Source organism: Aegilops tauschii, chromosome 2 (genome assembly GCF_002575655.3).
Source record: "Aegilops tauschii subsp. strangulata cultivar AL8/78 chromosome 2, Aet v6.0, whole genome shotgun sequence".
Taxonomy (NCBI): Eukaryota; Viridiplantae; Streptophyta; class Magnoliopsida; order Poales; family Poaceae; genus Aegilops; species Aegilops tauschii.
Genome location: NC_053036.3, coordinates 5429660 through 5444664, shown reverse-complemented (window position 1 = coordinate 5444664; position 15005 = coordinate 5429660). Strand labels below are relative to the sequence as shown.

At 41.7% G+C, this 15005-nt stretch overlaps 1 long non-coding RNA gene across 1 annotated transcript in view; it reads right to left on the bottom strand.

The window, feature by feature from the left end:
* The window catches only part of LOC120974803 (uncharacterized), a 40822-nt gene that overhangs the window by 9313 nt on the left and 16504 nt on the right, over positions 1 to 15005 (bottom strand). The gene's annotated exons all lie outside the window — the stretch shown is intronic.

The window sequence follows — 15005 nt, the reverse complement described above, 5'->3', positions numbered from 1 at the left end:
ACGACGGCGTGGTGACGGTGTTGGTGAAGAACAATCTCCGTAGGGCTTCGCCTAAGCACTACGAAAACTATGACGGAGGATAAACTAGAGGGGACGGGGTTGCCAGCACACGGCTTGGTGTTTCTTGATGAGTCTTTGGTGCTAGCCCTGCCCCTCTATTTATATGTTGAGCCCTGGGGTCGAAACTTGGAGTAAAAGCCTCCTCAAAGTCGGTTTTGCCCGAAAGGCAAGAGTCCTTCTGGGACTCCAGGGCGACGCCAGGGTTCCCGGCGTCTACCCCCTAGACGCCAGGGTTCCTGGCGTCTAGCCTCTGGTCTCCGCAAAACCTCCTTTTGCACTTTCCCTAAGCCTCGTGGGCTTTCCCATTTGGCCCAAATAAAGTGTTCTCGTACCCAAACATTTCGGGAGACATCCGGAACTCCTTCCGATGAATTCCGGAACCCTTCCGGAGATCAAACACTACTATCACATATATACTTCTTTACTTCCAGACCATTCCGGAGTTCCTTGTCATGTCCGTGATCTCATCCGGGACTCCGAACAACATTCGGTCATCAACATACATAACTCATATAATACTATATCGTCAACGAACGTTAAGCGTGCGGACCCTACGGGTTCGAGAACTATGTAGACATGACCGAGACACCTCTCTGGTCAATAACCAATAGCGGAACCAGGATGCCCATGTTGGCTCCTACATATCCTACGAAGATCTTTATCGGTCGAACCGCATAACAACATACGTTGTTCCCTTTGTCATCGATATGTTACTCGCCCGAGATTCGATCGTCGGTATCTTAATACCTAGTTCAATCTCGTTACCGGCAAGTCTCTTTACTCGTTCCGTAATGCATCATCCCGCAACTAACTCATTAGTCACATTGCTTGCAAGGCTTATAGTGATGTGCATTATCGAGAGGGCCCAGAGATACCTCTCCGACAATCGGAGTGACAAATCCTAATCTCGATCTATGCCAACTCAGCAAACACCATCGGAGACACCTGTAGAGCATCTTTATAATCACCCAGTTACGTTGTGACGTTTGGTAGCACACAAAGTGTTCCTCCGGTATTCAAGAGTTGCATAATCTCATAGTCATAGGAACATGTATAAGTCATGAAGAAAGCAATAGCAAGATGTCAAACGATCAAATGCTAAGCTAACGGAATGGCTCAAGTCAATCACATTATTCTCTAATGATGTGATCTCGTTAATCAAATGACAACTCATGTCTATGGTTAGGAAACATAACCATCTTTGATTCAACGAGCTAGTCAAGTAGAGGCATATTAGTGACACTCTGTTTGTCTATGTATTCATACATGTACTAAGTTTCCGGTTTATACAATTCTAGCAAGAATAATAAACATTTATCATGATATAAGGAAATATAAATAACAACTTTATTATTGCCTCTAGGGCATATTTCCTTCAGTCTCCCACTTGCACTAGAGTCAATAATATAGTTCACATCGCCATGTAATTTAACACCAATAGTTCACATCGTCATGTGATATAACGCTCTATAGTTCACATCGCCATGTGACCAATACCCAAATGGTTTACTAGAGTCAATAATCTAGTTCACATCGCCATGTGATTAACACCCAAAGAGTACTAAGGTGTGATCATGTTTGGCTTGTGAGAGAGGTTTAGTCAATGGGTCTGCCACATTCAGATCCGTATGTATTTTGCAAATTTCTATGTCTACAATGCTCTGCACTGAGCTACTCTAGCTAAATGCTCCCACTTTCAATATGTATCCTGATCGAGACTCAGAGTCATCTATATCGGTGTCAAAGCTTGCATCGACGTAACTATTTACGACGAACTCTTTGTCACCTCCATAACCGAGAAATATTTCCTTAGTCCTCTAAAGATAATTTTGAACAATGTTGAGTTATCTACTCCTAGATCACTATTCTACTCCCTTGCCAAACTCAGGGCAGGGTATAAAATAGGTCTGGTACACAGCATGGCATATTTGTTAGAACCTATGGCCGAGGCATAGGGAATGACTTTCATTCTCTCTCTATCTTCTGCCGTGGTCGGGCTTTGAGTCTTACTCAACTTCACACCTTGCAATACAGTCAACAACTCCTTGTTTGACTGTTCCATTTTGAACTACTTCAAAAACTTGTCAAGGTATGTACTCACTGAAAAAACTTATCAAGCGTCTTGATCTATCTCTATAGATCTTGATGCTCAATATGTAAGTAGCTTCACCGAGGTCTTTCTTTGAAAAACTCCTTTCAAACACTGCTTTGTGCTTTCCAGAAAATTCTACATCATTTCTGATCAACAATATGCCATTCACATATACTTATCAGAAAGGTTGTAGTGCTCCCACTCACTTTCTTGTAAATACAGGCTTCACCGCAAGTCTGTATAAAACTATATGCTTTGATCAACTCATCAAAGCGTATATTCCAACTCCGAGATGCTTGCACCAGTCCATAGATGGATCACTGGAGCTTGCACACTTTGTTAGCACCTTTAGGATTGACAAAACCTTCTTGTTGTATCATATACAACTCTTCTTTAAGAAATTCATAAAGGAATGCAATTTTGACATCCATTTGCCAGATTTCATCAAATGTGGCAATTGCTAACATGATTCAGACAGACTTGAGCATCGCTACAAGTGAGAAAATCTCATCGTAGTCAACACCTTGAACTTGTCGAAAACCTTTTTGCGACAATTAGAGCTTTGTAGATAGTAACACTACTATCAGCGTCCATCTTCCTCTTGAAGATCCATTTATTCTCAATGGCTTGCCGATCATCGGGCAAGTCAACCAAAGTCCATACTTTGTTCTCATACATGGATCCCATCTCAGATTTCATGGCCTTAAACCATTTTGCGGTATCTGGGCTCATCATCGCTTCCTCATAGTTCGTAGGTTCGTCATGGTCAAGTAACATGACCTCCAGAACAGGATTATCGTACCACTCTGGTGCGGACCGTACTCTGGTTGACCTACGAGGTTCGGTAGTAACTTTATCTGAAGTTTCATCATCATTAATCTTCCTCACTAATTGGTGTAGGCATCACTGGAACTGATTTCTGTGATGAACTATTTTCCTATTCGAGAGAAGGTACAATTACCTCATCATGTTCTACTTTCCTCCCACTCACTTCTTTCGAAAGAAACTCCTTCTCTAGAAATGATCCATTCTTAGCAATGAATATCTTGCCTTCGGATCTGTGATAGAAGGTGTACCCAACAGTTACTTTTGGGTATCCTATGAAGACGCACTTCACCGACTTGGGTTTGAGATTATCAAGATGAAACTTTTTCATATAAGCATCGCAACCCCAAACTTTAAGAAACGACAACTTAGGTTCTCTTGCCAAACCATAGCTCATACGGTGTCATCTCAAAGGATTTAGATGGTGCCCTATTTAACGTGAATGTAGTTGTCTCTAATGCATAACCCCAAAACGATAGTGGTAAATCGGTAAGAGACATCATAGATTGCACTATATCCAATAAAGTACGGTTATGACGTTCTGACACACCATTATGCTGCGGTGTTCCAGGTGGCATGAATTTGTGAAACTATTCCACATTGTTTTAATTGAATACCAAACTCGTAACTCAAATATTCGTCTCCGCGATCAGATCATAGAAACTTCATTTTCTTGTTACGATGATTTTCCACTTCACTCTGAAATTCTTTGAACTTGTCAAATGTTTCAGACTTATGTTTCATCAAGTAGATATACCCATATCTGCTCAAATCATCTGTGAAGGTCAGAAAATAACGATACCTGCCGCGAGCCTTGATACGTCTCCAACATATCTATAATTTATGAAGTATTCATGCTATTATATTATCCATCTTGGATGTTTAATGGGATTTATATACACTTTTATATTAGTTTTGGGACTAACTTATTAACCCATAGCCCAGTGCCAGTTTCTGTTTGTCTCCTTGTTTCAGTGTTTCGCAGAAAAGGAATATCAAAGGGAGTCCAAACGGAATGAAACCTTCGGGAAAGTTACTTTTGGAACGGAAGCAATCCAGAAGACTTGGAGTATACGTAAGGGAAGCAACGAGGAAGGCACGAGGCAGGGGGGCGCGCCCACCCCCCTGGGCGCGCCCTCCACCCTCATGGGCCCCTCGTGGCTCCCCTGACCGACTTCTTTCGCCTATATATATCAATATACCCTAAAACCATCGGGGAACAGAATAGATCGGGAGTTCCGCCGCCGCAAGTCTCTGTAGCCACCAAAAACCAATCGGGACCCTGTTCTGGCACCCTGCCGGAGGGGGGAACCCTCACCGGTGGCCATCTTCATCATCCCGGCGCTCTCCATGACGAGGAGGGAGTAGTTCACCCTCGGGGCTGAGGGTATGTACCAGTAGCTATGTGTTTGATCTCTCTCTCTCTCTCGTGCTCTTGAGGTGTTACGATCTTGATGTATCGCAAGCTTTGCTATTATAGTTGGATCTTATGATGTTTCTCCCCCTCTACTCTCTTATAATGGATTGAGTTTTCCCTTTGAAGTTATCTTATCGGATTGAGTCTGTAAGAATTTGAGAACACTTGATGTATGTCTTGCGTGGGATACCCGTGGTGACAATGGGGTATTCTATTGATTCACTTGATGTATGTTTTGGTGATCAACTTGCGGGTTCCGCCCATGAACCTATGCATAGGGGTTGGCACACGTTTTCGTCTTGACTCTCCGGTAGAAACTTTGGGGCACTCTTTGAAGTACTTTGTGTTGGTTTGAATAGATGAATCTGAGATTTTGTGATGCATATCGTATAATCATGCCCACGGATACTTGAGGTGACATTGGAGTATCTAGGTGACATTAGGGTTTTGGTTGATATGTGTCTTAAGGTATTATTCTAGTACGAACTCTTTAATAGATCGATCCGAAAGAATAACTTTGAGGTGGTTTCGTACCCTACCATAATCTCTTCGTTTGTTCTCCGCTATTAGTGACTTTGGAGTGACTCTTTGTTGCATGTTGAGGGATAGTTATATGATCCAATTATGTTATTATTGCTGAGAGAACTTGCACTAGTGAAAGTATGAACCCTACGCCTTGTTTCCTAGCATTGCAATACCGTTTGTGCTCACTTTTATCATTAGTTACCTTGCTGTTTTTATATTTTCAGATTACAAAAACCTATATCTACCATCCATATTGCACTTGTATCACCATCTCTTCGCCGAACTAGTGCACCTATACAATTTACCATTGTATTGGGTGTCTTGGGGACACAAGAGACTCTTTGTTATTTGGTTGCAGGGTTGTTTGAGAGAGACCATCTTCATCCTACGCCTCCCACGGATTGATAAACCTTAGGTCATCCACTTGAGGGAAATTTTCTACTGTTCTACAAACCTCTGCACTTGGAGGCCCAACAACGTCTACAAGAAGAAGGTTGCGTAGTAGACATCAAGCTCTTTTCTGGTGCTGTTGCCGGGGAGGTTAGTGCTTGAAGGTATATCTTTAGATCTTGCAATCGAATCTTTTTGTTTCTTGTTTTATCACTAGTTTAGTTTATAAAAGAAAACTACAAAAAATGGACTTGAGTTTACCTTATACGCTTCATCTTTTTAATTTCTTTCGTGAGTATAATGGGAAGGAAAATTGTGCCAAAGTGTTAGAAGAAGAATGCATTAAAATGTTTGGCACTAAATCTTTGAATGATGAGCATGATTGCAATGTTGTTAGTATGAACTCCTTGAATATCCGTAGTACTAATGATGATTGCACTAGTTATGATGAAAATGTCTCCTATAAACATGTCAATTTTTGTGGAGTGCATTGGGTTTGCAAGTACACACCAAATAGGGAAGATAGATATTGCAAGAGGCATAAGCATTTAGAAACTAAATGGTTACAAGAAAGGCTAAATGTTAGTGCTGAAAATTTAAAATTTCTTAGCTATACTTGTGAACTTTGCAATGAACATGGTCATTTAAAAATATGAAATGCAAATTGTTTCATGATCGAATCGTGTCCAAAAATTGTGATGACTTGATTTCCCTTGCACATTGTAGTAAACTTAGTTTGCTTTTGGGTTATGAAGAAATGAAACGTCAAACTAAGATTATTCCAGAATATAACCTCGAGAAATTCCTCGATATTGATCTAGAAGAAATTTATATGTATTGTGCGGTGAATTGCATTGAAAATCCTTATATTGCCAATTACATAAAGAAAAGAAAACAAATAGAAGATGAAGAGAATACTAATGAAAGGGAAGAGACTTCCCAATATCCTCCTATTATTTCTTATGATGAATCAGGTAACGAGGAGGAGCCTTCTATTCAACCAATCTCACCAATAAGGAGCTCAAAAAAAGAGGGATAAACCCGCACATGATGGGAAGAAGAAAAAGAAAAAATGGAGAAGCAAAGGTAAAAAGGTATCTCTCCCAAATGATGTTGCTCCTACTATTCATTGTGATGATGATAATTGCTATACTATTGGTGCTATCCATACTATTAATGATGAGAATGATTATGCTTATGATATGAAAAGGCCCAAGCTTGGGGAAGCTATGTTTGATGAAGATGACATATTTGAGAATATATTTGTTGAAATTAAGGTTTGTCCCAAGCTTGGGGATGCTATGTTTAATGAAGATGATGTTATTAGCCTCCCAAGTTTTGATATGCAAATTTATAATGATGATAGCATGCCTCCTACTTATGATGATTATATTGATGAAAGTGGGTTTGGAAGAGTATCAACTTTAGGAAGTAATGATCCCACTATTTTGGAGGATGTTGAATCTTATAATATTTATGAAAGTGGATTTGGAGAGGTCATGACTTTATTTAGTGATGAGTCCACTATCTTGGAAGAGGTTTCAATCAATTATGATGAGAGCAAAGTTGCTACTTATGATGATTATTGTGATGAAACTTATGCTATAAAAAGTAGTGATGATTATATTTATAAAACTTGTCATGATTATGATTAACCTTTTCTGAACATACTCTTTTAATGTGGAAACAATTTATAGTATTCAAGTCTCTTATGATACTCCCACTATTCCGAATGAGAAGAATTTTGCTTATGTGGAGAGTAGTAAATTTTTTATGCAAGTAGATCATGAAAAGAATGCTTTAGGTGCTTTTTATATTGTTGAATTCATTAACGATGCTACTGAAAATTATTATGAGGTAGGAATATATGCTTGTAGGAATTGCAATAATATCAAGTTTCCTCTCTATGTTCTTAAAGTTTTGAAGTTATGCTTGTTTTGCCTTCCTATGCTAGTTGATTCTTGTTCCCATAAGTTGTTTGCTCACAAAATCCCTATGCATAGGAAGTGGGTTAGACTTAAATGTGCTAGTCATATTCTTCATGATGCTCTCTTTATATTTCAATTCTTATCTTTTATGTGAGCATCATTGAAATCATCATGCCTAGCTAGGGGCGTTAAACGTTAGCGCTTGTTGGAAGGCAACCCAACTTTATTTTAGTTTCTTGCTTTTTGGTTCTGTTTAGGAATAAATAATCCATCTAGCTTCTGTTTAGATGTGGTTTTGTGTTTTAATTAGTGTTTGTGCCAAGTAGAACCTTTGGGAAGACTTGGGTGAAGTCTTTATGATCATGCTGTAAAAAACAGAAACTTTAGCGCTCACGAGATTAGCTAAAACTTTTTACTGGAGAGTGCTATTTAGTTAATTCTTTTTGCAGATGATTACTAGACAAATTCCTCAGGTCTACCAATTTACTTTAGAATTTTTGTAATTCCAGAAGTTTGCGTTAGTTACAGATTACTACAGACTGTTCTGTTTTTGACAGATTCTGTTTTCTATGTGTTGTTTGCTTATTTTGATGAATCTATGGCTAGTAAAAGAGTTTATAAACCATAGAGAAGTTGGAATACAGTAGGTTTAACACCAATGTAAATAAATAATGAGTTCATTACAGTACCTTGAAGTGGTGTTTTGTTTTCTTTCGCTAACGGAGCTCACGAGATTTTCTGTTAAGTTTTGTGTTGTGAAGTTTTCAAGTTTTGGGTAAAGATTCGATGGACTATGGAATAAGGAGTGGCAAGAGCCTAAGCTTGGGGATGCCCAAGGCACCCCAAGGTAATATTCAAGGACAACCAAGAGACTACGCTTGGGGATGCCCCGGATGGCATCCCCTCTTTCATCTTCGTTCATCGGTAACTTTACTTGGAGCTATATTTTTATTCACCACATGATATGTGTTTTGCTTGGAGCGTCATTTTATTTTCTTTAGCTTTGCTTTCTGTTTGAATAAAATACCAAGATCTGAAATTCTTAAATGAGAGAGAGTCTTCACATAGCTACATAATTATTTAACTACTCATTAATCTTCACTTATATCTTTTTGGGGTAGTTTGTCATTTACTCGCGTGCTTCACTTATATCCTATGAGTAAATGGTTGAATGAATTGAATATCATAAATCTGAAATTATATATGTTTCATATGCTTATCCCATGGGGAGTAATGACTTTACATATAAGAAGTAGAGGTGGTAAATTCATTGAAGTTTAGCAAACATTGTATTGGTCAGTTGAACAATTCATGAAAGAATATTGAAGGAAGAGAGATTTCACATATAAATATACTATCTTGGACATCTTTTGCAATTGTGAGCACTCATTAAAATATGACATGTTAAAAGGTTGATGTTGGACAAGGAAGACAACGTAATGGGTTATGTTTTCTTATATCCGAAATAAAGTATATTGTCATGGATCGCCCAACACGTTGAGCTTGCCTTTCCCCCTCATGCTAGCCAAATTCTTTGCACCAAGTAGAGATACTACTTGTGCTTCCAAACATCCCTTAAACCAGTATTGCCATGAGAGTCCATCATACCTACCTATGGATTGAGTAAGATCCTTCAAGTAAGTTGTCATCGGTCCATGCAATAAAAATTGCTCTCTAAATATGTATGATCTTGTAGTGTGGAGAAAATAAGCTTTATACGATCTTGTGATATGGAAGCAATAAAAGCGACGGACTGCATAATGAAGGTCCCTATCACAAGTGGCAATATAAAGTGACGTTCCCTCGCATTAAGATTTTGTGCATCCAACTATAAAAGCGCATGGCAACCTCTGCTTCCCTCTGCGAAGGGCCCATCTTTTACTTTTATGCAAGAGTCATGGTGATCTTCACCTTTCCTTTTTTCATTTTATCCTTTGGCAAGCATCTCGTGTTGGAAAGATTCTGATTATTGTTGACATTACCCTTGAGGTAAAAGGTTGGGAGGCGAATCTATAAGCCCCTATCTTTCTCTGTGTCTGATTAAAGATTTGAACCCATAAATATCGCGTGAGTGTTAGCAATTGTGAAAGACTAAATGATAGTTGAGTATGTGGAGTTTGCTAAATCAAAGCTCTGACATAGACTCTTCCTGAAAATAAGATGAATTGTAATTGTTTGATGACTAATCACTAGTAGAAAAAGGGGCATCTGTCCCGGTTGGTAAGGGCCTTTTGTCCCGGTTGTTGAATCGGGACTAAAGGGTCGTTACTAATGCCCTAGCCCTTTAGCCTGGTTCTTACACGAACCAGGACAGATGGGCCTCCACGTGGCCGCTGCGGCCAGCCCAGGCAGGAGGGCCTTTGGTCCCGGTTGGTGACACCAACCGGGACCAAAAGGCATCCACGCGTCAGCATTTCAGTGGCTGGGGTTTTTGTTTTTTTTTAAAAGGGGGGAGGGTTTAGGGGGTAATTTAGGGTGTGTAAGATAGCTAACAGAGAGAACTATCCTCTCTTATTTCCGTGCTTGATTTACCAACGCTACTGCTATGCCTAAACATGGCTTAGATTAAAGTGAAGGCAACATGTGGTGCATGTCGAAAGTAATAGTAATCCTAACTTGATCAAGTTTGGATTAGTACTACTTTCGACATGCACCACATGCTTGTTGCCTTCACTTCATTCCAATCCATGTTCATTTCACCCACTGATATATAATAAATCTTCATGCCCGCATCATGCATCATCATAATAACAAGTCCTACTAATCATCATCATACAACTTCTACTCGTTATTAATAACAAGTCATACGATCATCATCCTCATAGTCATCGAACCAACCCTACATAATTGTTCTTAGCACATGATCATCAGTATTAGGTAGGACCTAAATACCCTCTTTAAGGTAAAATAGCATAAAACAATATAGACCACGACTCTCCATTATGGATAATGGAGATCATCTTGTCTCCAATTTTTGCGCTTCGCTTCCTTTTGCTTCCAAGAACCTCCTTGCGACTGTCCATACATTTTTCCATTCTTTGATTTTCATGTCTCCACTTCTTTTAGAAATCCGGTATGGACAGTTGAGATTCGTAGGATGACCTGGTTGTATGTTCAAAACATCAAGCCTACCATACTGATACATCAAATGAGGCACACAATCCTCTGGGATTATCTGTTGAAAAACATAGTAATAACTGTTGGAAATATGCCCTAGAGGCAATAATAAAATGGTTATTATTATATTTCCTTGTTCATGATAATTGTCTATTCTTCATGCTATAATTGTGTTATCCGGAAATCGTAATACATGTGTGAATACATAGACCACAACATGTCCCTAGTGAGCGTCTAGTTGACTAGCTCGTTGATCAACAGATAGTCATGGTTTCCTGACTATGGACATTGGATGTCATTGATAACGGGATCACATCATTAGGAGAATGATGTGATGGACAAGACCCAATCCTAAGCATAGCACAAAGATCGTGTAGTTCGTTTGCTAGAGCTTTTCCAATGTCAAGTATCATTTCCTTAGACCATGAGGTCGTGTAACTCCCGGATGCCGTAGGAGTGCTTTGGGTGTACCAAACGTCACAACGTAACTGGGTGACTATAAAGGTACACTACAGGTATCTCTGAAAGTGTCTGTTGGGTTGACACGGATCGAGACTGGGATTTGTCACTCCGTATGACGGAGAGGTATCTCTGGGCCCACTCGGTAATGCATCATCATAATGAGCTCAAAGTGACCAAGTGGTTGGTCACGGGATCATGCATTACGGTACGAGTAAAGTGACTTGCCGGTAATGAGATTGAACGAGGTTTTGGGATACCGACGATCGAATCTCGGGCAAGTAATGTACCGATTGACAAAGGGAATTGTATACGGGATTGATTGAATCCTCGTCATCGTGGTTCATCCGATGAGATCATCGTGGAACATGTGGGAGACAACATGGGTATCCAGATCCCGCTGTTGGTTATTGGCCGGAGAGTCGTCTCGGTCATGTCTGCATGTCTCCCGAACCCGTAGGGTCTACACACTTAAGGTTCGGTGACGCTAGGGTTGTAGAGATATTAGTATGCGGAAATCCGAAAGTTGTTCGGAGTCCCGGATGAGATCCCGGACGTCACGAGGAGTTCCGGGAAAGTTTCGGGGGTCACATGTATTGTACCGGGACCACCGGAAGGGTCCCGGGGGTCCACCGGGTAGGGCCACCTATCCCTGAGGGCCCCATGGGCTGAAGTGGGAGGGGAACCAGCCCCTGGTGGGCTGGTGCGCCCCCCTTGGGCCTCCCCCTGCGCCTAGGGTTGGAAACCCTAGGGGTGGGGGGCGCCCCACTTGGCTTGGGGGGCAAGCCACCCCCCTGGAGATTGGATCTCCCAGGGGCCGGCGCCCCCCCAGGGCCCCTATATATAGTGGAGGGGAGGGAGGGCAGCCGCACCACAAGCCCTGGCGCCTCCCTCCCTCCCATGACACCTCTTCCTCCCCGCTTGCGCTTGGCGAAGCCCTGCCGGGATCCCGCTACTTCCACCACCACGCCGTCGTGCTGCTGGATCTCCATCAACCTCTCCTTCCCCCTTGCTGGATCAAGAAGGAGGAGACATCGCTGCTCCGTACGTGTGTTGAACGCGGAGGTGCCGTCCGTTCGGCGCTCGGTCATCGGTGATTCGGATCACGACGAGTACGACTCCATCAACCCCGTTCACTTGAATGCTTCCGCTCGCGATCTACAAGGGTATGTAGATGCACTCCTCTCTCTCGTTGCTAGATAACTCCATAGATTGATCTTGGTGATGCGTAGAAAATTTTAAAATTCTGCTACGATCCCCAACAGTGGTATCAGAGCTAGGTCTATGCGTAGTTACTATGCACGAGTAGAACACAAGATTGTTGTGGGCGTAGATCGTGTCAATTTACTTGCCGCTACTAGTCTTATCTTGATTCGGCGGCATCGTGGGATGAAGCGGCCCGGACCGACCTTACACGTACGCTTACGTGAGACAGGTTCCACCGACTGACATGCACTAGTTGCATAAGGTGGCTAGCGGGTGTCTGCCTCTCCCACTTTAGTCGGATCGGATTCGATGAAAAGGGTCCTTATGAAGGGTAAATAGTAATTGGCATATCACGTTGTTGTTTTTACGTAGGTAAGAAACGTTCTTGCTAGAAACCTATAGAAGCCACGTAAAAACATGCAACAACAATTAGAGGACGTCTAACTTGTTTTTGCAGGATATGCCTTGTGATGTGTTATGGCCAGAAGATGTGATGAATGATATATGTGATGTATGAGATTGATCATGTTCTTGTAATAGGAATCACGACTTGCATGTCGATGAGTATGACAACCGGCAGGAGCCATAGGAGTTGTCTTTATTTTTTGTATGACCTGCGTGTCATTGAATAACGCCATGTAAATTACTTTACTTTATTGCTAAACACGTTAGCCGTAGAAGTAGAAGTAATCGTTGGTGTGACAACTTCATGAAGACACGATGATGGAGATCATGATGATGGAGATCATGGTGTCATGCCGGTGACGAAGATGATCATGGTGCCCCGAAGATGGAGATCAAAGGAGCAGAATGATATTGGCCATATCATGTCACTATTTGATTGCATGTGATGTTTATCATGTTTTACATCTTATTTGCTTAGAACGACGGTAGCTTAAATAAGATGATCCCTCGCAATAATTTCAAGAAAGTGTTCCCCCTAACTGTGCACAGTTGCGAAGGTTCGTTGTTTCGAAGCACCACATGATGATCGGGTGTGATAGATTCTAACGTTCGAATACAACGGGTGTAAGCCAGATTTACACACGCAATACACTTAGGTTGACTTGACGAGCCTAGCATGTACAGACATGGCCTCGGAACACGGAAGACCAAAAGGTCGAGCATGAGTCGTATAGAAGATACGATCAACATGAAGATGTTCACCGATGTTGACTAGTCCGTCTCACGTGATGATCGGACACGGCCTAGTTGACTCAGATCATGTTTCACTTAGATGACTAGAGGGATGTCTATCTGAGTGGGAGTTCATTGAATAATTTGATTAGATGAACTTAATTATCATGAACTTAGTCTAAAATCTTTACAATATGTCTTGTAGATCAAATGGCCACGTTGCCCTCAACTTCAACGCGTTCCTAGAGAAAACCAAGCTGAAAGATGATGGCAGCAACTATACGGACTGGGTCCGGAACCTGAGGATCATCCTCATAGCTGCCAAGAAAGATTATGTCCTAGAAGCACCGCTAGGTGATGCACCCATCCCAGAGAACCAAGACGTTATGAACGCTTGGCAGTCACGTGCTGATGATTACTCCCTCGTTCAGTGCGGCATGCTTTACAACTTAGAACCGGGGCTCCAAAAGCGTTTTGAGCAACACGGAGCATATGAGATGTTTGAAGAGCTGAAAATGGTTTTCCAAGCTCATGCCCGGGTCGAGAGATATGAAGTCTCCGACAAGTTCTTCAGTTGTAAGATGGAGGAAAACAGTTCTGTCAGTGAGCACATACTCAAAATGTCTGGGTTGCACAACCGCTTGACTCAGCTGGGAGTTAATCTCCCGGATGACGCGGTCATTGACAGAATCCTTCAGTCGCTTCCACCGAGCTACAAGAGCTTTGTGATGAACTTCAATATGCAGGGGATGGAAAAGACCATTCCTGAGGTATATTCAATGCTGAAATCAGCAGAGGTGGAGATCAGAAAGGAACATCAAGTGTTGATGGTGAATAAAACCACTAAGTTCAAGAAAGGCAAGGGTAAGAAGAACTTCAAGAAGGACGGCAAGGGAGTTCCCGCGCCCGGTAAGCCAGTTGCCGGGAAGAAGCCAAAGAATGGACCCAAGCCTGAGACTGAGTGCTTTTATTGCAAGGGAAGTGGTCACTGGAAGCGGAACTGCCCCAAATACTTAGCGGACAAGAAGGCCGGCAACACCAAAGGTATATGTGATATACATGTAATTGATGTGTACCTTACCAGTACTCGTAGTAGCTCCTGGGTATTTGATACCGGTGCGGTTGCTCATATTTGTAACTCAAAACAGGAGCTGCGGAATAAGCGGAGACTGGCGAAGGACGAGGTGATGATGCGCGTCGGGAATGGTTCCAAGGTCGATGTGATCGCCGTCGGCACGCTACCTCTACATTTACCTACGGGATTAGTTTTAAACCTCAATAATTGTTATTTAGTGCCAGCTTTGAGCATGAACATTGTATCTGGATCTCGTTTAATGCGAGATGGCTACTCATTTAAATCCGAGAATAATGGTTGTTCTATTTACGTGAGAGATATGTTTTATGGTCATGCCCCGCTGGTCAATGGTTTATTCTTAATGAATCTCGAATGTAATGTTACACATATTCATAGTGTGAATACCAAAAGATGTAAAGTTGATAACGATAGTCCCACATACTTGTGGCACTGCCACCTTGGTCACATTGGTGTCAAGCGCATGAAGAAGCTCCATGCTGATGGACTTTTAGAGTCTCTCGATTATGAATCATTTGACACGTGCGAACCATGCCTCATGGGTAAGATGACCAAGACTCCGTTCTCCGGAACAATGGAGCGAGCAACCAACTTATTGGAAATCATACATACTGATGTGTGCGGTCCAATGAGCGTTGAGGCTCGCGGTGGCTATCGTTATGTTCTCACTCTCACTGATGACTTGAGTAGATATGGGTATGTCTACCTAATGAAACACAAGTCTTAGACCTTTGAAAAGTTCAAGGAATTTCAGAA